We start from the raw sequence: 24,274 nt of genomic DNA, 5'->3' as shown, positions 1-24,274 counted from the left end.
TGCTAGCAAGACGAAAACTCTCAGCTCACACGGGGCTACAGGGCGAGACACACAGTATGTAAAAAGCCACCGTGAATATGTTTCCCTCTACTGGTGGGGGCACTTGGGGTACTACCTAACTAGTGGAGTGGTTTTTTTTTGCACATATATTAGAAGTCTGTGCTTTGGTGCCGAAGGTCCTAGGTTCAAACCCTGCTAAACTAAAAAAAAAAATGAAAAAGTAAAAAATAAAATTAAAACGAACAAGAGAAAGATACTACAAACAAAGACCTTTTCTAGACATAGTTTATTAAAATCGGCTTATCTCAGGTCAAACAACATTGTTTCACTGGGGGAGCAATTTACAAAATGATGGAGCAGATTGCTTTGGCCCCATACACTTGTAGAAGCAGAGGGCACGGATCAGCATTCATGCTGCACTCCCCATCAGTACCTGGCTGGGGCAGCTAATGAACCAATCAGAGAACCAAATTCAGTGATGAATTGTGGTCACATGCCACCTGAGGCATGTTATGCACACGCTAAGAAGATGATCTGTAGACGCTAGAGGAGAGATTGTAGCTATATGGGGCAGTGCTGCTCCATGCCACCCCCAATGCAGGGCTGTGACCAAAAGCCACAACCTATGCTGGAATGCACGAGGCCAGACTTTGAGAGCATTAGCCCCACTTCAGCAACCCACTTAAGCATGTGCTCAACTTAATGCCAATGAGACTTCACCATGTCATTAAGTGCTTTACTGAACCAAGTGCACCATTCCCCACCCTTCAAAATCAAACCAGCTGTTCCCACCACATACAACAATGGAATTTCAATTTTCTTTTAAAAAAAATCTGAATTAGAAATGACATTTCCTGTTAAACATCCAGCAGGTTACCATGGTTAGAAACATAAAGTAAATTAATTACACCAGATTAGTGCTACAACAGAAATGAACACAATCTTTTCTTTAACTAAAATTCCTATTATACTGGGGATGTCACTGAGATATTAATAGTATTTAAACATAAATCCTTCCGCCCATGAAGCCAACATAATTGTGCACGGCATGCCAGCTATTCTATTCGCTTTGGAAATTCAGCCTTAAAACATTTTAGCTTAAGCCTTGTCAGTACTAATCCTAATGCCTGATGCCAAGATGTGGGTTTTTTATTACTGTGCACACATGAAAATGGAAAACCTTCATGTAGGATTACAGGGCACAGTAACGACCTCCCCTGCATTAAGGCATGAAGGTGTTACTAGGCACCAAATGGGATTCTGGGATAAAAGTGACATTTGACTCCCCGCCCTGGTACCTAGCCAGCTATGGGACTGTAAACATATGTCCCTTTGAGTGCACTGCATTTTCATCTAGTAGGCAGCTAAAAGAAGAGGAAGGCAGGGGAGATGGATTTGGCTGAGGCAGCTAATGAGCTGCTGCCTACTCCTGGCTGAGAAAAGGACGGCTGATGTTCTGTGTTGTCACCAGAGCCTGGCTGAAGGATGGGAGTAAAGTCCTGTAGGTGAAGGAAACGGAGAGGGGGAGAGGACAGCTGGCCTGGCAAGACAGGAGCTAGAAGTCAGCCAGAAGGAAGTGACGATGAGGCAGAAGCAGGACAAAGAGAGGAGGCAGAAAAGTGGGTGGGTGGGTGGCAACATTCACCCCCGCTTTAGCTATTCACCTTTTTTGATCCCCCACATCTCTGCTGGTGTCTTTCTATGGACCTGTCAGAGCAGGGATTGATTTATTGGTTCAACAGAGAGCTTTGTCCAGGGATGGGTTTGTAAGCCCAGCAATGGCTCTGGAACAGTGGCCATGCTTGTGATTATTTCAAAGGGATAATAAAGCTAGATTAGAAGGGGAGAGAGAGACAGAAGCGAAGGGTTACTCTCTTCCCCACCCCTCTGACCATCCCATCTGCTGTCTTTTTCTACAGGCATTAAAATAAAAGGGAGACACTTTGAAGCATCTTTTTATTTGTCCCTGTTTTATAACCTATCCCAGGCCCAGCCACGCAGCTTTTCAATCTTCCTGCTGACCTTGAAATGTCAAATGGTTATAGGGGCCAAATCACCAATCAATGACTTTATGTGATCGGACAATAGTTTTGCACAGGGTTTTTGTTGTTGTTAATTCTTTGCTATACACTAAAGGAGCGCTCTGGCATCAGAGAGGCCCTGGTGAAAGCACAGTGCGCTCAGAGATGGCAAGAACAAGCTCTTTGAAAAACAATCAAAGCCTAACTTTCAGCAGTTTGGGAACGCGGAGGAAATAAAAATACACAGTGGGCAATGCTGTGCTGTCTTCTCGAGTACACAAGCATGTGGCATTCGGGCAGCTCCAAGGCAGCGGGTCTCAAAACTTCCTTGCACCGCAACCCACTTCTGACAACAAAAATTACTACACGACCCCAGGAGTGGGGAACCGAAGCCTGAGTCCGCCTGATTCCCACTGCCCCGAGTGGAGGAGCCAGAGCCAGAGCCCAAGCCCCACTGCACTGGACGGGGAAGGGGTCAAAGCCGAAGCCCAAGGGCTTCAGTCCCAGTCAGGGGGCCTGTAACCTGAACCCCACTGCCCAGGGCTAAATCATCCCTCCGGCTGCAGCCCCGGGTGGTGGGACTCCGGCTGCAGCCCCAAGCCCCAGCAAGGCTAAGCCAGCTCTGGCAACCCCAGAGTGGTGTATGCAAGGAGTGCAATATTTTAGCACAGCAACTTCCCGCTCAAAGCAGATCTGGTGTCGCTTGGCTGCTGTAAATGAATTAACCCTTTCCCTCCTAGAAGGCAGTTTCCACAGTACTGCAGCAAAACCAATGCATTGCAGCGAGAATCCTGCAGCCAAAGAACAGTATATTACTGCCTTCTGGGCAAATCCAACTGCTCCCCCATCCTTGGGCACCGAGGGCCCAGGGCTCCCCACTGTGCACAGAGAGGCAGCATATCTGGAGCCCATCTGAGGGATGCACACCCCAGCCTGCTGCAGACTGGCCTGCAATGGGGGCTTCCGTTTTCCATTGTTATAGATATGACTGGTGCCTTGGGTTCCGTCCTATAGGGTTCCACAAAAACCACAGCCTGCTCCAGGGTAAGGAAACTCGCAAGGCTCCCCCCGGTTGTTTTGTGGGTCACAGAACGCCTGTCAAAGCTCTACAGCAGTGGCTCTCAAACTTATTTGATGCCTCCCCTTCTTTGTGTCTGCAGAGTTTACACCCCGCCACCTCTACCACACAAGTACATATACCGATAAAAAACATCTGCACTCAACGCTCACTAGATATCGCAAACAGCGAGGCACTAATTCAAACACAGCCAACGAGACATTGGAACAAGAGCAAAAGCAAAACTGCGATTGCGGTCGATGCTTACAGCTAAATGTGCACGTCGCGTCATAGCAAACGGGATAATGTACCGATGGCAACGACTTTGTATAATGCTAGGCATGCTTAACAGAAATCCAGCAAAATGCACAGTGCCATCTAGGGGCCTGATAGGTCTGGAGGAATCAGCTTTTCTAGTTACTCATTGCTGTGAGTAAAACGTGCACAGTAAGGTTTTTCCCTGAAAGCTTCTCTCACACCCCCAGAATACAGTCTGTGCCTCTGCCCAGTTTGAGAACCTGTTGTCTGTAGCAGCCTTCAGTGTGCTCTACAACACAGGGGAATCAGAAGCTTTGAGGACCACGGAATGGTTGTCTGACTTGACCCCTAAACAATCGCTCCTCTGCTCCTCATCAGTTTCTCATTGAGGAAAGGGAGCTACTTATATCCTGACCCTCCTTCCCAGCATGCTTTGTTCTCAGGTGTACATCTCCCTAAGAACTACAATTCCCAGATTGCCTTGGTTCGGGGCTGAACTGGGAACAGAGCTGTGCCGGGCGGGGTAGCCTGCCATAATGGATTGGCATGCCCTCTTACACCTGCTCCTGTGCCACTGCTGGGGAAGTCTAGAGATTGAATGAGGCAGAAGCAGGTCCTCTGGTTCTGCTACAACACAGATCTGTGGGCCATTTCCCTCCACTCCGGTAGCTCTGTGAAGGCCTGAGGCAGCAGTAACAACCATGGAGCAGCTCCATACCCAAAAGGACCTTCCTCAACAACTCAAGCCCTATGAAATTCCCCTGTGCCAAGCCTTCTTATCTCAGCTTGGCTTAGGGAACAGGATTTGCCCATATCATGTGTTTGGATTACTGTCTCCAGCTATTGGGGTGTCTGGGGTGTACAGGAGAGGTAATACCTTTGAGTGATTGGAACTTCCACACTCCTTGAGTGGTCCTTTTCCTCTCTGGTCCTCACTGTACACCCAGATCTCACCTGTGGCTCCAAGTAGCTGTAAGTATGAGACAGCAGCCACACCCCGGTAAGCTGCCTCGGCAGACGGGCTAAAGCAGGTGAGGGTAACCGGAAGTGTGGAAACCGATGGTGGTTCAGGGATTGCCCTCCCAAGCATACAAAGACTGTTTTGGTAGCCAAGGCAAAAGAGACCATAGATTGGTCCAACAGCTTGGAAAGCAATGCAGCAATGCATTGTGGAAGGTGAAAGGCATGATGGGGAACTACAGAAGTCATGGCTAGCCACTGCAGCTAAAGAATCCTCCGGTTGTAACAGCTTTTATGCCCCTGGGCCAAGCTTCAGAAGCCGCGAGAATGGGATTGTCCCAGTGCAGCGACTCTCCCATTTTAATCAAGCTCATGCTCATGTCATTCAGGCACATCTCACTTCAAACGTTCTGTGGCGACGGGGGAGTGGCAAAGTGACAGGTGAAGATGATTCCTGGCAGTCATAGCCACAAGTCTGCAAGCAGGCGGCCTGGGACATTGGTTGCCCCGCCCTGACCCAAGCACAGCAGGGAAGTTCGGCAACAGGTAACAGAGCAGCCCTTTATGGGATTGCACTGCTTTCCCTTTGTAAGGGAAGGGGCTAGAAAAGGTGCCTCAAACATTGCCTGCCCAAAATTAAATCCGGTGAGTTTACTACAGCTGGAGGATCATCCTCAGTGTGCTCGAAAACCAAAGACACCTAAAAAGGCACTTAAGATTGCTGCTTGGAACATCAGGGCTATGATAGACAAAGATGATACCTCTCAATTTGAAAGAAGAACAGCTCTCTTTTCAAAAGGGCTAGCCCGGTATGACATTGACATTGCAGCACTCAGTGAAACTAGACTGGCAGACGAGGGCATTATTACAGAACCGGCTGGGGGTTACACCTTCTTTTGGAAGGGATAAGAACCACACGAAGATAGAATCCATGGAGTGGGAATTGCCATCAAGACCAAATTCTTGCAACGTCTTGAAAACTTTCCAATAGGCATCAACAAAAGACTCATGAAACTCCGGTTACCACTAAATACCAGTAAGTCGCGATTTGCTACCATCATCAGTGCATATGCGCCCACCTTAACAAGCCCTGACGATGCTAAGAAATGGTTCTATTCTGATCTCGACTCTCTCATCAAATCACCACGAAGTGACAAACTAATCATCCTCTGAGATTTCAGTGCAAGAGCAGGTAAAGATAACAACTGGCAAGGTGTCATTGGGAAAAATGGCATTGGAAAAATGAACAAAAATGGTCTTCTACTCCTAAGCAAATGTGCAGAACATACTCTGACAATTACAAATACCATCTTCAGACAGGCAGGCAAATATAAAACTACATGGATGCACCCCAGATCCAAACAATGGCATCTAATAGATTACATCATTGTCGGACAATGACACATAAGGGATGTCAGGATCACCAGAGCCATGCATGGAGCAGAATGTTGGATGGATCATAGAATGATTAGGTCAATATTGAATCCACACATTGTACCCACATGCCAGAAATGCCTCAAAACAATCAAGACATCCCCGATATTGTTAAACTAACCCATGCATCCTATCGAGACAAACTACAAAGTGCACTAGAAACCAGCCTTGGTGATAACTCTGTCTCATGGGAGGAATTCAGAGACAGTACAAAAGTGACATTCTTGGATGGAAGAAAAGGGCTCACTGTGACTGGTTTGATGAAAATGATGAGGAAATCACAGTACTCTTGAAAGAAAAAAAATGAGGCTTTCCATTATCTGGCTAAATGATATTCAGTCAAGATTCGCTCATGATGGCTGATGGCAGGACAGTCATCAAAGGCAAACATGACATGGAACAGAGATGGGTTGAACATTTCAGCCAGCTGCTGAACAGACCACCCTCAATTAAAAAAGTGCTATTAATCAGACACCTCAAAAGCCTGTTCAGTACCACCTTGACTCACTACCCTCACTTGAAGAAATAGAAAAGCCAATCAGTTTGATGAGCTCAGGAAAGTCCTTGGGCAGAGATGGAATACCGACAAAAATATATAAACCTGCGTATCCAAAGGTGGTAACAGCACTCCAGAGGATCCTTACTGACATCTGGGACAATGAAGAAATGCCACAAGACTTCAAAGATGCAACAATTATTCCTTTATTTAAAAATAAAGGCAGCAAAATGGTCTGTGATAACTACCATGGGATATGTCTCCTATCTGTCACTGGAAAAATCTTTGCTCTTGTCCTCTTGAACCGACTGATTTCATTTGTCTCAGAAGCCAATCTACCTGAGACTCAGTATGGATTCAGACCTGGTCGTAGCACCATAGAAATGATTTTCAGTACCAGGCAAATACAAGAAAAATGTATTGAACAAAACACGAATCTGTTCCGTGTTTTCACGGATCTGACAAAAGCATTTGATACAGTCAATAGAGAATGATTATGGATGATCCTCAGCAAACTTGGTTGCCCACTAAAACTGGTAAAGATCATTCGTTTATTTCATGAGGGGATGCAAGTTCAGGTACTTTTTAATGGAGATCTCACTGACTCCTTTCCCATTTCAAATGGAGTCAAACAAGGATGTGTCCTTGCCCCTATACTGTTCAAGCTCTTCTTCACCCAAGTCCTCAACCATGCTACAAATGGGCTCAACAGAGGCATATACATCAGATACAGACACGATGGCTCAGTCTTCAATCTTACAAAGCTTAAAGCAAAAACAAAAGTAACAGAACTATGAATAAGAGAAGCACTTTTTGCAGATGATTGTGCTCTCCTAGCACACACAGAGGGAGATCTCCAGTGCATCGTAAATCGCTTCGCTGAAGCATCAAAATTGTTTGGCCTTACAATCAGCCTAGAGAAAACGGTGGTGTTGCACCAATCACCTTCACTGTTCCATGCCATACCCCCTAGCATGTCCATTAGTGGAATCCAGCTAAAGCAAGTTGACAGTTCTACCTCTCTCGGCAGCAACATCTCCAATGATGGATCTCTTGACAAAGAGATCATGAACAGGGTACAGAAAGTGTCTCAGTCATTAGGAAAGTTACATAACAAAGTCCTGAAATCCCACAACATGACCCTCTCAACAAAAATAAAACTTGATCATGCTTTTGTGTTCACATCTCTCCTCTCTGGACACCATACAAATGGCATATCAAACAGCTATGGGGGGAGGGATAGCTCAGTGGTTTGAGCATTGGCCTGCTAAACCCAGGGTTGTGAGTTCAATCCTTGAGGAGTCCACTTAGGGATCTGGGGCAAAAATTGGTCCTGCTAGTGAAGGCAGGGGCCTGGACTCGATGACCTTTCAAGGTCCCTTCCAGTTCTAGGCGATTGGTATATCTCCAATTATTACCTAGCATGAGGCCTTCCATATGCAGTTTCTGGGCACCATTATGGGGATCCACTGGCAGAACAAAATTACCAACCTGGAGATTCTTCAAATGCCATAAGCATTGGGGCCATGCTGATAAAAGCCCAACTATGCTAGGTTGGACACATCATTAGGATGCCTGAACATTGACTCCCCAGAAAAATGTTCTATGGAGAATTGGCACAAGGACACCAGAATGAAGGCCGCCCCAGAAAGCACGACAAGGACAGTATCCAAGAACAGCACATGCTTTGGTGCAATAAAACCGGATGTTCTTGAGAAGGCGGTGTTAAATAGATCAGCCTGGCGACACCTAGCACTCAGAGCTTTCCTAAGCCTTTGAAGAGGACGGAAATAATCAATTGTTAGCTGCAAAGGAAAAGCATCATGCTATAGCTACCAAGACGCTCATCAATGACTGTCTGCTCATGAGCATGCACATCATGCTTTGGACTTCAGAGTCACTCCAGAATCCACAAAAAGAGAGAGCATGAAAACATCATCATCGAACCGATGGACCACACATACATCAGCTATTAGCATACCACAGCTACAACCACAGTGCAAACCACAAATACCATAATCTATACATTTATTGTCGGCAGTAAATATGTGATTTCACTGAATTTCAGCAATTACAAGTGCTTCATCCTTTCCTTTAGCCAGGCGGCAATATAAATATGTTTAATTAGTTAACGCACCCTGCCAATTACAACATCTGAGGACAGCTGAGACTGTTGGTCCTAATTATTTTAATATTCAAGAGAACCACTTTAACATAACAAGATAATTACTCATGGATAAGGGTTTACGAGAGCCAAAACCTTTCCTTTATTTTCTCTATTGCTAGCCTGGCTCTTGTTACATTTCTAGGCACATCTTCAATTTAAGATGAAAAATTGTCATTTGTGAGAGCCCCACATGTGAGAAGAGAAATAATAACTATGTGCAATCGCTGTTAACAGTATAGCAAAGTACATTTACTATGTATAACATGCAATTAAGTTATAAATGGAATCCGAGAGAATCAGTTTATTTATTTATTATAAATGATAATTTTAGATGCACTGAATTCATCAGCTAAGAAAAAAATACTGTTCTTTGTGTTGCACTTTAATCCACCACTAAATGTCAATTGTCCTTTTGTTACTGTAGCTTGTTTTCTTTTGTGAGTACTTAAATCCTTTTCCCATTGACCCACTGGTCTTAATGTGACTAGCAATGTAAGGACTATTAATATGATTTAAGGTTGAAATTTTTTATCAGTTATACATTGCTATTATGGCAGACCCAAAGAATCATCTTCCAAGGGCTCTTCTGACTCTTTTATATATATGCATATATTCATTAAACAGGTAACTCTTTGTTTAAAAAGTGTTTCTGCTGCCCTGACGGACAATAATCTATGTATTGGCCTCTTGATGCACACTTACAGGGATGTGTATACTCACAGACTATCCTGCCTCTAAAGAAACTATCGCATAACTAGTTAAATGTTTTGAACATCTCTCTCTCTCTCTCTTTGTACCTATTAATTGTGCTATAATGGGAATGCAGCATATTTCAACTAGTGGAACTACTGAGCAGTAAATGGTCCATTCTTGGATTCTGTATCAATACAAATCTTCTTTTAAGGAACCCATATGTCACCCAACACATTATGTGTGCATCTGTCGTACAGTTTCTAAAGGGAGAATGGGAAGGTCAGATATCAGTGATCCACACGAGGTATGTAGAATTATAATATGGGTAGATTAAGGACCTAATCATGCAGTATTTCTGCAAAGGACACTCCCATTGAGTTTGTTGGATTTTGGGTTATCCCTTCCTAACCAGACTTGTACAATGAGTAGGGTATGCACCATCTGGAAATTTTATCCAATCATCAGTTCTGGTCCTGTAGTAGCCAATTATTAAAGCTAAACTCATTTAAAAGAGCTAAGCTGTTAATTGACGAATATTGAGGAAGACATTATCACTGGATACAATTAGAATTTTTTACTCATTATCCATTCCTTTTGGATCATATATAGTATTTGTAACTCCTCTTGCAACCCCCGCTCCCTCCCCAGAATACACAGAGGAAATCTTTTCTAGCTATAGCATCATAAATCATATAGCATCACTACATTTTATTTAAAGGGGTAAAACTCTGTATGTCTACAACTGGGTTTTAATTTAAACACAAATGTTGTAAAGACAGTGCATAAGAACATAAGAATGGCCATACTGGGTCAGACCAAAGGTCCATCTAGCCCGGTATCCTGTCTGCTGACAGTGGCCAATGCCAGGTGCCCCAGAGGAAATGAACAGAACAGATGATCACCAAGTGATCCATCCTCTGTCACCCATTCCCAGCTTCTGCCAAACAGAGGCTAGGGACACCATCCCTGCCCATCCTGGCTAATAGCCATTGATGGACCTATCCTCCATGAATTTATCTAGTTCTTTTTTGAACCCTGTTATAGTCTTGGCCTTCACAACATCCTCTGCAAACAGTTTCACAGGTTGACTGTGCGTTGTGTGAAATATCTAAATGGTTATGATGAGTAGGTGCCATTAATCCAAATAATAGGCAAATGTTAAAGGAGACAGAAATATAGTGTTCGCAAAGTTAGATTAATTTAAAATACAACCCTGGAGTTATATTAACCAATTACAGGAATGGCATTTAGCTGTAACCCTCCCCCTCAATTCATAAAAAAACAAATCCCAGCCATATTTATGTATTGGGGATATGAGCTGGGGCTCATAGGAAAATAGGAGACGAGCTGGGGCAGTAATTCAACAGGACTTTAGGCTGCTTTTACTCCATTACCGAGTCAGAGCCACTCAGATATGGCCTCACACTACACAGACGGAAGGATTGTTTTTCCCAGATGGGGTTCAATAATTAGATATTTTTAATGAAGCCCTGGACAATGATTGAGGCTTGGATGCTGTTGGCTGGGATAAAGTAACGGAAGGCAGATGAAGCAATTTGCTAATCTGTCTGGTGGCACAAAGTCAACCCCAATTAACACATTTGTCAAAGGTGAATCATATTCCTTTAGTGGTGAAGGGCTAGACATGCAGCCATCTCAAGCATATGGGGAGCGTACGTTCCAACCGACACAATACATCACTTCCATGGGTGGGAGTGCCCAAACTGCACTACAGAATCCTATACGAGTTAGAGATGGGAAATATCTGCTAGATAGTTTAGTCCATATCCCTGCCAAAATATTACCACTAATGCATTGCTAGCTTTTAGTCTTTGGTCCAGTCCATTTTCAACTGCTCCAAGCAATGGCACTTGACATGCAGATTGGTACCCCAGGCATTTCTGGTCAATTACAGTAGGAATAATCATCTTTCTCTGTGCCCCTTGCCTACCATCATACACACTGAATAGTCTTAAAACTCAGTAAATTCAGGATATACCAAGCCAGCACCAATTTGTAAAATAAAACACTGTAATCCACTGGCAAATATTAAGAAGATTTACTTATCCCCAGACTACACTAAATTACTAAATTAAGAGAGCAGGGAATTTAAGCGCTAATTCTGTACGAAGACACCAAAGAAACAAACACCAAATCCCTGCTAAAATTCCTGACGAGACAAACATATAATTCATCTCCAAGCAAGACAAATTCCACTTAAATTTCAGACAAGACAAAGACAGTTATTTGTTCACTATACAAACATATGGCTGAATTTCTACCAGAAGAAATCTAAATAAATTCCAAATGGACAGACTACACCTGATAAGAAAAAAATATGCAGCATGGATATCACATGTGGCCTTCACGCATAAAATATATGCTCAAAGCATGTGTATCACTACATACCAGTATTGTATAAAGGAACTGAAATACCTATTGAGCGGAAAAGAAAGGCGCGGATTCCTGGAAGTATCAATCTACATTATTCTTGGCAAAACAATATCATATTGGTCCTGCCAGAACAAAATTGGAAAGTGTGAATTCCTGGCAATACAAAGATAACAGTGAAGTTCCTAGCCAAAGAAGTATATCATTCTTGGTGAGCCAAGCATATTGTACGGCTTGATTTGCTGATAAGACAAACTTGCATTAGTGGAGAAGTCAGACCATACAGAAGTGGGCACCAAGAGAAAACACTACAGTTCAAGCAAGTCGTTCGCATTTCTTTATGACCCATATCACAATGATATATTTCACATCCACAAATGAGTAGCAAGTCTTTCCTTGTGGGAATATTTTCTGCAGTTTGGGGAGACAGGGAAAAAATAATTAACATCTTCATCACACAGGTTGCAAATTTCCAAAATACAGAAACAAAAGCTTCCATAAAAATGTCACAGACTTCAGAAAAAGTGTTCTTCACATTGACTTATCAGCCATGAGAACCTCAAATCCATTAAAAAATAAAGCCATAGTTATAAAAAGTACATGACATTACCATATGTCCATTATCAAAGGCCAGCAAGCTACTGCAACTTTGTTGTCAAGCTTGCAATGAGCAAAATCCAATATTTGTCTGTAACCTTGTTTGTGTTCAGGACGCTTGAATTTTCTCCTTCATCTATATTAAAGTCTAATTGAAAATGCCATGTTGGGTTTTTTTTCCTGACTGATTAAAACCACTTCACTGATGCAGAATGCCTATATTTCTTGTGATGCTTTACCTTGCTTTGGCAAGATGCAACAAATGTTTGTCTGTGCCATTCTCCTGTAGATTTTCTTAACTGAGACATATTCTTTCTTCATCTGTGTTCAGTTGCAAACATGCAGAATGGGAGGAGAAATTCTGTGATTACCATGAATAGGGCAATGATTTTGTCACCACAGTTTTTCATAGATACTGTATGCTGAGAAGGGCAGAAGTCACAGAAACCCACTTTTAAAACACCAACATTTTTTATTTTAAATAACATTTGTTTGACCATTCTTTGTGAGACTAAGAAAAGCACCTGTCTTGAGGTCACAGGGTTAAACACAGATGCTGGGATGGACCTTTGTAAATCAAACCTGACCTTCCAAATATTTAAGAATAAAAATTGGCTGTTTTTAGCCTAAGAAGAAGAGAACTCATGACCCCCTGGGGGAATCTTTGCGTCTCTGTGGTGCTGTCATTGAGATCATGTTGTCTATTACACGAGGTGCAATGGATTACAACAGATGACCTGCAGCTCAAAATACTCGTGGGGATCAATCCCCAGGGTGCTGAGCACACTGGTCTCCATCAAACAAATCATTTAATCATGTGAGCAGTTCCAGTGAGCATGGGCATAAGCGCTTTTCTAGACTGAAGTCTACAGCGAAGTGTGTATACCTGTTTACCTCCCCCCGCCAACCAGTTATCCCAAGATGTTGAGTTAAAGATAATATTTAAATGACATTTTATTCCTGTGTCTATTCTGATAACAGAATGAAAAGCAAACACAGTACAATTTTGTTACCTAAACATTTGGTTAGCTGAAAACCCTCCACGGAAAAGTAAGGATGAGCATGTTATAATGTGTTTCAGTGCATTCCTTACCAAGACAACTGATAAACATTAGATTTGGAAAACTGGATAAAATTCAAATGCATAAACTAAAGTTCCCCCAAACGAGATAGAGGGTTTGATTCTCCACTGCCTTACGCCTTGTGGGGTGATTGATCCCAATGCAGAAAGTACCAGAGCAAAGTGGAGAGGGCCGAGAAAGAACCATTCTAATTAGAGGATAGGAAAGGAGATGGGGAAACAAGATGGGAGTAGGGGGTAATGTAACACAAGATAATTTTAGGGGTAATCACCTGTGTCATGGTTGATGTGGGTATTAATTGGAGGTGATGTTTACTGGATGTCCTATCTAGCTCCCATTGAAGTTAACAGGAGTCTTTCTACTGGCATGAATAGGAGCTGGATCAGGCCCTATTGACATGGTCCTGTGAGACAACAGATGCCCCCAACTCCTACTGAATTAAATGAAAGATGAAGTTGCTCAGCTCCTCATAGGATCAGGCCATAAATGACCCATATCAGGCTTTAGTGAGACATGTTAGACAATTTCCTATGTTAGCTTCTACTCCAAATACAGCTACAGACGTGTCTTCAGCAGTGTTCTCCTCACTGTAGAGTTCTGTGTCCTGTAATTTATTTTCAGTGTTTTGCTCTATGTATTCAGGAAGTAAAGTCTCAGATAATTAAACCCGCCCCCCCCACCCCAACTGAGTAACACTAACTACATAAACTCCAGGGACAGGTGTGAAACCCATCCTGCTGCTCCGATGGAGGAGCTTCTATTTATTCTTTAGCTGCAAATTAAGTACTAAATCTTGCCCCTTCATATCTGAAACTTTAATTACTGTAGCACTACCCTCAATACTTTTCATTCTTTTCTCCTCTCTGGAATCTGCCTGTGGCATATTACATTTAGAAGGCTGTTTTTCATCTCTACTCCTAAAGAGAAGATTTCCACTCTTCAAAAGAGATAATAGCAAATGATTAATTGATTCCAGGAGGTGAAGCATTCTAACATTCCTTTATCAGAAACCATTGTATAAGATTTTAAATTGTGATGTAGGAAACTTTTATTTCTACATCAATGTCACCAAGACCTGAAGAAAACTATGTATTTCCTGGCTGATCACAGAGGTAAATTGCCAGTGATATCATAATAGCAACTGGTTCTTGTAAACTACTTTCCACTGTCTATTCTCATTTCAACTTTTTGATTATTATAATCCTGGAGAACATCTTGTCTAACATCTTCAAGAACAGTTTGTGTGTATGCTGGAGGTGTCATCTTCATTCAGGTTCAGTGTGATGGGGTGGATTAGGCCCTGAGGCCTCAAGGCCCTGGCACACCCAGAAAAGGGCAGTGGAAGGAGTCTTCCAAGCAGCCCAGAGTGGCAGCATGGGACACAGCCAATCAGAGAGGGGCTGCAGGGAGCAGCCAATCCAGGCCCAACAGGCCCATATAAAAGGAGCTGCAGTGCGAAGCAGAGTTCAGTTCTTTGCTGGAACTGGAGGAGTGTGGATGGTGTGCCAGGCTGGCTAAGGGAGCTACAGAACCTTGACAGAACACTGCTGGCTGAGACCAGTGGGAGTGAGAAGGAGCTCCAGGCTGGCAGCTGGGACTCAATCAGTACAAGGCCTTGAGGGAAGGTTGAAGAATATGCTGGGGCCATGGAGAAGTGGCCCAGGGAATCATAACAGCAATGTAGCTTAATTAAAGGGACATGGTGGATGGTTGCTATCTTTAGGATCTCTGGATTGGAACCCAGAGTAGAAGGTGGGCTTAGGTCCTCCCCACCAGCCACTGATGAAGTGGTCTTGACTTGGATTCACCACCGGAAGGGGAACTGAACTGTTTAGCAGCCCCGCTGGAGAGCTAGGGCCAGAAAGGCTCAGAGAGACAAAGAGTGTCCAAGGTGGGAGCCCTGAGGGCATGGCCAGTTTGAGAGAGCCCAGAAGGGGCTGAGAGACAGTCTGAACCAGGGTACTGAGATAGGCCCTATTGGGCAGACTGAAGACTGAGCCTAGGGATAGGGCTGCAGATAAAGAGACCTTACAGAGAGCACTGAGATAGGCCCACTGTTGGACTTATACCCAGGAAAGGGTTTGATTTTTATCTCGCATACAGATGGTGTGTGACTCGGCCAGAGGGTCAAGTCACTAAGACCCCACCAAAAGCTGGAGAGAAAGTGCAGGCACATGCATTTGGACAAGTCGCTCACGAGAGGTGAATGACACCCTGTTACACTTAGACATTAGCATCTTTTGACCAGTAAACACTAGTCAAGCTACCACAACTACAGTCTTAGGGCAAGTTTGTGAGAAATAGGATTCTGAAGTTAGGCTCCTAAATCCATAGTCCATACCTAAATGAGTGGCTTCATTTTCAAAAGTGCTGAGCACTCAGCAGTTCTCATTGTGATGAAGAATACTCTTCGGGCCTAGGTGACACCTTCAGCCCAAGAAATATCATTACATCAAATAAATATTGAAATACTTTTGTTGTGTTACAGGGTGCTTAAAAATATTCAGAGCTCTATACTCCTCTAGCTGCCTGGCAGCAAGGCTGCCTCAGCTGCCAAGTTTGTATTGGCTCCTCCTCAGCAGGTGACACCTGTGACCATGTTGCCTAATCTGATCTTAAAGCACCAGCTCCTGGGATCATGTGATTATGGGCAAAACTTAGCTTTCACTAAAAAAAAATTCCTAGCTCTTCTGGTTGTGGTGGAACAAAATTAGAACACAAACCAGAAAGGCTGTAAGCCAGAGGGCAAATTCAAAGAACCAACTATTGATTATTTTTAACATTTTTTGATTTGGGGGGCCTGATTCTTGACTTTGGAATGCTGTGGGTTGGCAGCAATGCGAAGCACAGTTAGTGCAGCTCAAAGAAGGACTAACTGAAGGTTCTTTCTCTTGCCTTATTTTTCAAGGTTTGCACCAGCTCCAATGCTCTTCCATCAGGCTTGTCGCTGTCTCACTGCATCATCAGCACATTGTTCAAAGTGTTCGGGGAGCCAAGTGAGGCCTCAGAAGAACATACCTCTCCTGTAGTTTGAGTCTCTCAATGTTACTTCCACAAACTCATGAAGCAGAGAAGAGCTCACAGCAGGTCTCTAAGAAGTTAAGGGGGGGTATGTGGTTTTAAAGCATGCTGTAGGGTACAGGTATATTGTTGTACCTCTAAAACCTCTCCTCCTCATTCCCCCCTCTCCGGCAGAATCCAAGTTGGTGGAGGCAAATATACATCGTCTCTCATGGATCCCATGTCACTCAATTCTGTGGATATAACCTAATGAACATCTCTGCACACAGGAAAAGAACATGCCCTACATGTAGGCTGCACTGTACCAAATAATCATCATAAATAATTAGCACTTACAGTATATGGCTCTTTGCATTCCCAAATCACTACAGAACATTACGACTTGCTTCTCAGGTGCTGAAGTGTTGCATTGTTATATATAATGTGAGGAGAATTAAACACTCCAAAGCTGTACAGTTATGATCCAATGACACACCTGCTAACTGCTCTGAATACTCACTGGTCAATTTGAAGGCTTTTCAGATAATAAGCTATGAGTAGCAACATCCTGTTAATAATTACCAAGAAAAGTAGGAAAACATCACAAAGCAGCAGAGCATCCATCCAATTCCTGTGGTTAGGTGGAAATAGAGAATGGAAACCAATATGCATTTTAACAAATCTCTTGTCACAAGTACTCTCATACTGTACTCCTCTGCTGTGTGAAACGTGTTTTGAAGCTTCTGAAAATTAAAAGGAAGGGATGGGATCTATGTTCTGGTGGTTTTTTTCCTCTTTCTTATGGGCAAGAGTGATCTAGTCAATATAGTGTAGTTGGACTTTCAGAAAGCCTTTGATAAGGTACCTCTCCAAAGGCTCTTAAGTAAAGTAAGCTGTCATGGGATAAGAGGGTCCTCTCATGGACTGGTAACTGGTTAAAAGATAGGAAAGGTAGGACTAAATGGTCATTTTTCACATGGAGAGAAGTAAATAGCAGGGTCTCCCTAGGACCTGTACTGAGACCTCTCCTATGCAGCATATTCATAAATAATCCGAAAAAGGAGTCAACAGTGAGATGGCAAAATTTGCAGATGGTACAAAAATGACTTAAATCCAAAGATGACTACAAATTGTTACAAAGGGATCTCACTAAGCTAGGTGACAGGGCAAGAAAATGGCAGTTGAAATTCAATACTTATAAGTGCAAAGTAATGCACACTGGAAAATATAATCCCAACTACACGTATAAAATGATGGGGTCTAAATTAGCTGTTACCACTCAAGAAAGAGATCTTGGAGTCATGATGGATAGTTCTTGGAAACATCCACTAAAGGTACAGTGGCAATGAAGAAAGCTAACAGAATGTTAGGAAAGGGATAGCTAATAAAACAGAAAACATCATAATGCTACTATATAAATTCATGGTACACCTACTCCTTGAATACTGCGTGCAGTTCTGGTCGCCCCATCTCAAAAAAGATATATTGGAATTGGAAAAGGTTCAGAGAAGGGCAACAAAACTGATTAGGGGTATGGAACAGCTTCCATACAAGGAGAGATTAAAAAGACTGGGCCTGTTCAGTTTAGAAAGGAGATGACTAAGGGGAATATGATAGAGATCTATAAAATCCTGAATAGTGTGGAAAAAGTGAATATGGAAGAACGAGGGGTCACCCAATTAAATTAATAGGCAGCAGGTTTAAACCAAACAAAAGGAAGTACTTCACACAACCCACAGTCAATCTGCAGAACTAGTTGCCAGGGGATAGTGTGAAGGCCAAAGTATAACTAGGTTCAAAAAAGAATTAGATAAGTTCATGCAGGACAGGTCCATCAACAGCTACTAGCTAATTGGTCAGGGATGCAACCCCATGCTTCAGGTGTCCCTAAATCTCCAATTGCTAGAAGCTGTTTTGAGTGCAGGGTTGTACTGGGTCTTTGCGACGGTTGGATGATATTGCACTGACTTCAGTAGGGCCAGGATTCCACCCAAGGTGTTTAGAAAATGAGATCTGCAAAGCTGCCATGTGACTCGAGGGCCATTTCCAAATGCAGAGCTTGAAGGAAATTTTCAATGCCACATACACCAGCGTTTGTCACTCCAGCAGATCTGGAGAGAAGGCTTTCATTTTTATTTACCAAACATCTTCATGTTTTTGACTACGATCAAACAGAGGAATTCTGATGGCAAACCCTTTTGTTCTATAATATCATTTCATGTCGGTTTGGTGTGTTAATCAAAGTGTCAGGCATGGCAGAAAAGAACTCATTCAATCCCCAAATGAAGAGAAATCTGAGCTTTTTACAACCGGCGCATTTTCCAGTGGATAAGCTTTTTCACAAAGTAATTATTTCACTTCCCTGAAAGATTACTGATTACTCACAGAGGGAAAAACTAAGAGAGGGGGCTTTTATCTTCTCTATGTTCCTACAGTTCTTGTGCAAACTTATACTTGTTACCATGAAAAATGACAAATTTGCCATCTGATCAAAATGTTAACAAGGTGAGTGTCAGCGAGATGGATCACTCACTGTCACTGCAAGCCAGAACATGAGGATACATTGATATTTCTCAATATAGTCACTGCTTCCCCAATGTTCACTAACAACATTTCTACTTCGAGTGTAATAAATCACGCAGAAATAACAAGCCGTACAGGATCTCTAGCATATGATAGATTTGTCGTAATAGCACTATCTGCAAGGTAGAAAACAATTGGTAATGATCTATAGAAAGACCTAATCAACTGCCATTTGCTATAATATGCCAGATGAAGCCAAGATATGAAATCCATAAGGGTTCTTTAACCACTCCCCTCACACACACAGGGAGCCCAGCTAGGAAAGGGACAGGAGGAATGAATGAGCAGCGGGGGTCAGAGAAGCAGAGAGGAAAGTTAACAGCATGCCTCAGATGCAATCATTAAATTATACACTGCTGAACAAGGAGAGGATAATCACAGATGCTGAATAGTTCCTTAACACTGATCAAAGGTTTTGCAGAGTCCATTACTTTATTTCCCCTTTATTTCTTTTTAATTGATTTCAATGTTTTACAAAGCACTTACATGAAAGTGAAACACAACGCTATCGGGAGGGAGTAACCAATGGGAAAATGCCCATATGGAGTTGGAAGGGAGCCTCCACATACCGAGGGCAGCATTTGCCGGGATGCTCCAGCTGCTTTGTGCTGCTCTGGTGACGCAAAGCAAATGGCTGCTTCACATCCCTGGCATGGCACAAAGCCGCTGGAGAGTCCTAGGTCCCAGAGTTCTCGCTAAAGCACAAACAATCCACCAGATACCCCCTTTTAGGGAATGAAACCCTACAATCTCCTAGTGGCACAGGGAAAACGCACAGGGCTACAAACAGTTCAATTCCAGTTCTGCCAACACAGATACTCGGCTCAATATCATCACCATGATCTCTTTGCAAGGAACTCCGTGCCTGCTCATGTGTTAGAACCTTTTCATTCACTTGTAGAACTCCCAGCCTTCCGTGATCTCTAGTGTCCCCCCTAGGGAGATATTTTCTAGGTCTAGACAGTAGCTGGGCTAATACTGCACTGATTATGTCCTGTACAACCCCATGGGTTTCCAACTGGGTTGCAGAGAACGTACGGTGAGTCAGAATAAATCCTCCCCGCGCCCCCATCATTTCAAGCAAACCTCTCCAAGTGGACTACAGATACGTTCAGAGCAGATAACATTTACTCGAGCTATGGGATGCAGTGCAATGAATCTACCTAGGCAAAGGAAGATTTGGTTTAAAATATCAAAACACAAATTCAATCCATTTGCCTTACAAGACATAACTGAACCATTTTAAAAAAATGGTGGGAAGATGATTGGTCTGCGGTTCACTGAATATTAAACGAATGGAAAGTGCACATTGCAGACAATCAAACATCAAGGGGTATAATTTTCCTTTTCATTCATGTCCCTATGCACTGTTCATAAAAGGATACAAAACATTCTGGCATGAAAGGAGAGAGAAGGAATGAGCCAGGAGAATGAGAAGGAACGTGGCCACCCCATCCACTGTTGTGTACGGCCTTTCAAGATGAAACTATCACATCGATGTTAAGTACAGAGTTTACAGACAACAAATGTCAGTGCTACGACACACAGGTAGCACTAGCACATCTGGGGTTCTGGGGCTATTCGCCTCTTTGTACGCTTGCCTAACTCCCATTGCCACTAATGGGAGGCACGCGCGCACACACACACAGCACTTCTGCAGTCGTCTTTTCCCAGAGCAGAAGCCGTTTTCTCCAACATGGCCACCCCATCATGATGTAATACTTTGCCTTCCAATTTATTAAAGCCTATTGCTAAAGAAAGGGCTTGCACAAGTGCATGTATCACGAGACCCACAAAGCAAACTATATAATCAATCCACCCAAGTCCTCTATGGTGCAAAGGATGGTGGAAGTATGTTTCAAATATCCATTGGATTAATCAGGCATTTCCTCCCCAGGTTCCTATTTTGCGTACTGTAGGTTAGGGCTGCAGATGAATTCCTGTTTGGTGGAGCATTAAGGGAAACAGCATTGCTGTATACATATAAACTCACCAGCATGTATTAATCATCCTTCTTCCCCTTCCCACCCTTCTTCACTGGGCCAGGTTCACTAACGTACGCTGTTAATTCAAGGGAAGAACTAAAAGTCCCGCTTTCCCTTTCCTGGGAAGCTACAAGGTCGTGGCGTTTATGGACAGAAGATTTCTCCAGCGTAGAGCAACTCAGTTAGCAACCAAGAGCAAAGAGGTATGATTTTGTACAAATATTTTGCCATTGCTTGCAGTGTTTCAGGCTATTTTCAAAGCACCTAAGGGAGTTAGGCACCCAATTAGCTCCCTTTGGCTCCAATGAAAATCCGACCTTAAATGCCAACATTGTTAACATTTTAAAAAGATATTACCTCATCCACCCTGTCTCCCTACCATTGTTAACTGTTTCACTGCCATTCATTTTAGCAGTAGCATCCAGCCAGTGTGTGGAAGGATGGATTTGAGCACCTATGAAGGAGAGGAATGGGGGTGAGAACCATGTGTGTGTGGTGGAGGTGGCCAATACCCTAGTTAGCTCCATGTTCCCTCTACAGTCTTATCGCTCCCTGTTACCCTGCTGCCCCCCACATCACAGCAGCACATTGTCCACAGCTCCCCATCCCACACAGCTTTGTTCCCGCCATGCTCACTCACAGACATCTGTGCTCCCCAGCTCCACCAACGCTTTCGGACAGTTAAAGCTGGGGACGCTATGCTGGGAGGGAGACCAGTGTGGCGTGTTGGGGATGGGGGAGGGATAGATATTGGGCTAGAACTTCCAAACTGGCAGTATATCCACCCTGAGGAAACAGTGGGTCACTGCCAAAGGGACTAAGGGTTGGAAGGTGCTGAGGGAAAGGTTTTCTCCAGATCCTGAATGGCTTCAGTTTATACCTATTCATCAACGCTTTCCCCTTTTAGGGCTCATCCTGCAAGGTGCACTGTGCTCTCTTGTGAGGTGCTGGACACTCTCCACTCCCATAAAGTAGAAAGGCCTCAGCACCTTCCAACCCTTAGGTTTTGTTTTTAGCTACGGGACACGTGTATTAACACTGTATATGTTGAGACCCTGCCCCCTGCCCTCACTCTCCTGGGACATTTTCACAGTGAAGGGTTCTCCCCCCTCCAGATGGACACGTTCATCTTCCAGAGCAGGAATCCTTTGCTATGGAAAAGTCACCAGGAGAGCAGGGATGGGGGTCAGGGGAAGGATAGCTCCATGGTTTGAGCATTGGCCTGCTAAACCTAGAGTTGGGAGTTCAATTCTTGAGGAGGCCACTTAGGGATCTGGGGCAAAAATCAGTGCTAGTGAAGGCAGGGGGCTGGACTCAATGACCTTGCAAGGTCCCTTTCAGTTCTAGGAGATAAATAAATATATGGAGATATACTTATTTTTTTAACATACAATGTGTTAATACAGACTTCATGTAGTTAAAAAAACAAACCAAAGGGCAGTGGACCAGAGCAAAACAAAGTACCTAACAATGCTCACGCTCCCACGTGGTACGAGATTGACAGTTCAGAATACACCCCATTTGGCCCAGCTTTACAGTTTTCCCTGTGGAAATAGCACCATTTGATACACGCTTTTGCAGATCTAAGGTTAAGGAGATGAAGGAGAAAGTATTAATGAGATTCCAATGGAAAAACAAGGTTATTAGGAGTAGGGACCATTTCAGCACGTTGTCCTCACTCACCAGCACAGCAATGGGAAATTGAGTTTCAGGCAATCTCCAAGGTGGTGCGTAGTGGAGAAAACCTGTCTTAGCAGATTGTCTTCTTTTCCTTTAATTACATCACTTTCATTCCCCCCTTACCTTCCCAAAGCAAATTTATTTCTTGAGACCAAACAATAGTAATGACCGTATAGAAAGGCTCACCAGGCACGAGAGGAGAGGAAATAGCAGCAGCTCGAAATGACAAGAGGTTGCAAAAAGTAGTGGCAACAAAACGGTTCCTCCGTGCCTTGTTGTCTGTCGCACTTGAAACCAGAGTCAAAGCTGCTAAGCAGTGAAACTAATTATTTAGCTTGCGTAACTGCTCTTGTTCTATTCCTGTGTCTTATTCCTCTCTACACATGGTAAAGTACAATATTTTGACAGTTATTTGAAATAAACAAAGTGCTGATACGTACCATCCAAAAGGTCTCTGTACACATGCAGCAAAAATTATTCAGCCTCATGTCCTTGTATAAATGATTAATGGGAAAAAATCACATACAAATCTAATCCTACCAGGTGTCAGTACAGCTTGCTGTGGTATAATGCATAAGGACAAAGGGTTGGCTTTTCAAAAGTCCCTAACTCAATTGGGCATTTGATTCCCATTGAAAATCAATGGGAGTCAGGGCTTTAGCAGTCTGAGATTTGAAAATGTCATCAGAAATCCATCCTTGCACAGAGGACCAGCACACGGCCTTACAACCATATACACCTACTAGTGTCTTGCAGGACTCCAGTAGAGCACAGGGCTTTTACTGGGCCGCTTGCACAGGGGTAGATTTCACCCTAAGTAAATAAATGCTATGGGCCAGGTCCTCAAGTGGTGTACATTGGAGTGGTTCATGGACTTCAATGGAGTGGTGCCACTTTACCTCAGCTGAGGATCTGGCTGTATAAATGCCGGGAATATCTGTTCCTAAAATAACCAGGAGAAGGTCAAATCTAAATGATAAGAGCCAGGTTTTCAAAGGTGGAACACGACACTGTGTCTGCAAAACTTTACATCTGTGGGCACAAAAGGGGCTTAGGCCTGCACACTGGATTACTCCACACGTAACGACCTGTTTGTACGTGCAGTGGCCCATTTTACACATCCATTCTTGCGCCCATCTCAACGGGGGTTTGTGCACACACTTGCATTGGGTGAATCTTTGAAAATTTGTCCCTGAATGGCAAAAATCTGTTCTGCCTTTTACTGCCTGTCAAGGCAGAGGATTTACATCCTATAAATGGCTTCTGCCATATTCACGCTGAGGAACTGTTCATTCATTGATATTCCAGGGAACACTGTATAACAGTTAAAGCAGAGTTGCCTACAGTCAGAGCTCCTGGGCTCTATTCCTGCTCTACCACTGAATTGCTCGGTGACCTTGGGGTAGTCTCTTAACCTCTTCTGTGATTCACCTGTAAGGTACCTAGTATTATTACCTAGCAACCTCTTCAAAGCCTACGCTGAGGTTGTAGTACAGATCAAGAGAACCTTCCTGTCAGCCTCCCCTGAGGTTGCCAAATCCTGCCCCGAGAAGCTATTCAGGGTGGTAAATCACTTCATCAACACTCAATGCCAAAAACCTGCATCACAGCTGAGCAGCAAGCACTGCAAAGAACTACAAACCTACCTCAGGAAATACGTTCAGGAAGAACTTCTCAAACAGCCTGGATCCACCCCATCTGTGCCCACCAACCAACAGCGCACCTGCATTCCCAGAGTTCAGTGCATTTACTTGTCAAGAAGTTCTGGACACCCGAAAGGACTCACAACCCAAGACTTGTGAATCTGTGCCAGGTCCTTCCTGGCTTGGGAGAGAAAATCATGAACAACTGGTGCTACTCCTAAGCAAAA

The 24,274-nt window shown here is 43.5% G+C and overlaps 1 protein-coding gene and 1 long non-coding RNA gene across 42 annotated transcripts in view; one reads left to right on the top strand and one right to left on the bottom strand.

The window, feature by feature from the left end:
• Positions 1-9,313, top strand: part of LOC120368950 — a 32,159-nt gene extending 22,846 nt beyond the window's left edge. Inside the window, exon 3 of the long non-coding RNA XR_005582861.1 lies at positions 9,298-9,313. This is a non-coding gene — a long non-coding RNA (uncharacterized LOC120368950). The remainder of the gene's footprint in view (positions 1-9,297) is intronic.
• FHIT (fragile histidine triad diadenosine triphosphatase) overlaps positions 1-24,274 on the bottom strand; it is a 997,853-nt gene that overhangs the window by 98,621 nt on the left and 874,958 nt on the right. The window lies entirely within an intron of this gene.

This window comes from Mauremys reevesii, linkage group 7, assembly GCF_016161935.1.
Source record: "Mauremys reevesii isolate NIE-2019 linkage group 7, ASM1616193v1, whole genome shotgun sequence".
In the NCBI taxonomy this organism is placed as follows: Eukaryota; Metazoa; Chordata; order Testudines; family Geoemydidae; genus Mauremys; species Mauremys reevesii.
The sequence above is the reverse complement of the archived record's forward strand: the minus strand, read 5'-3'. Positions and strand labels throughout refer to the sequence as shown.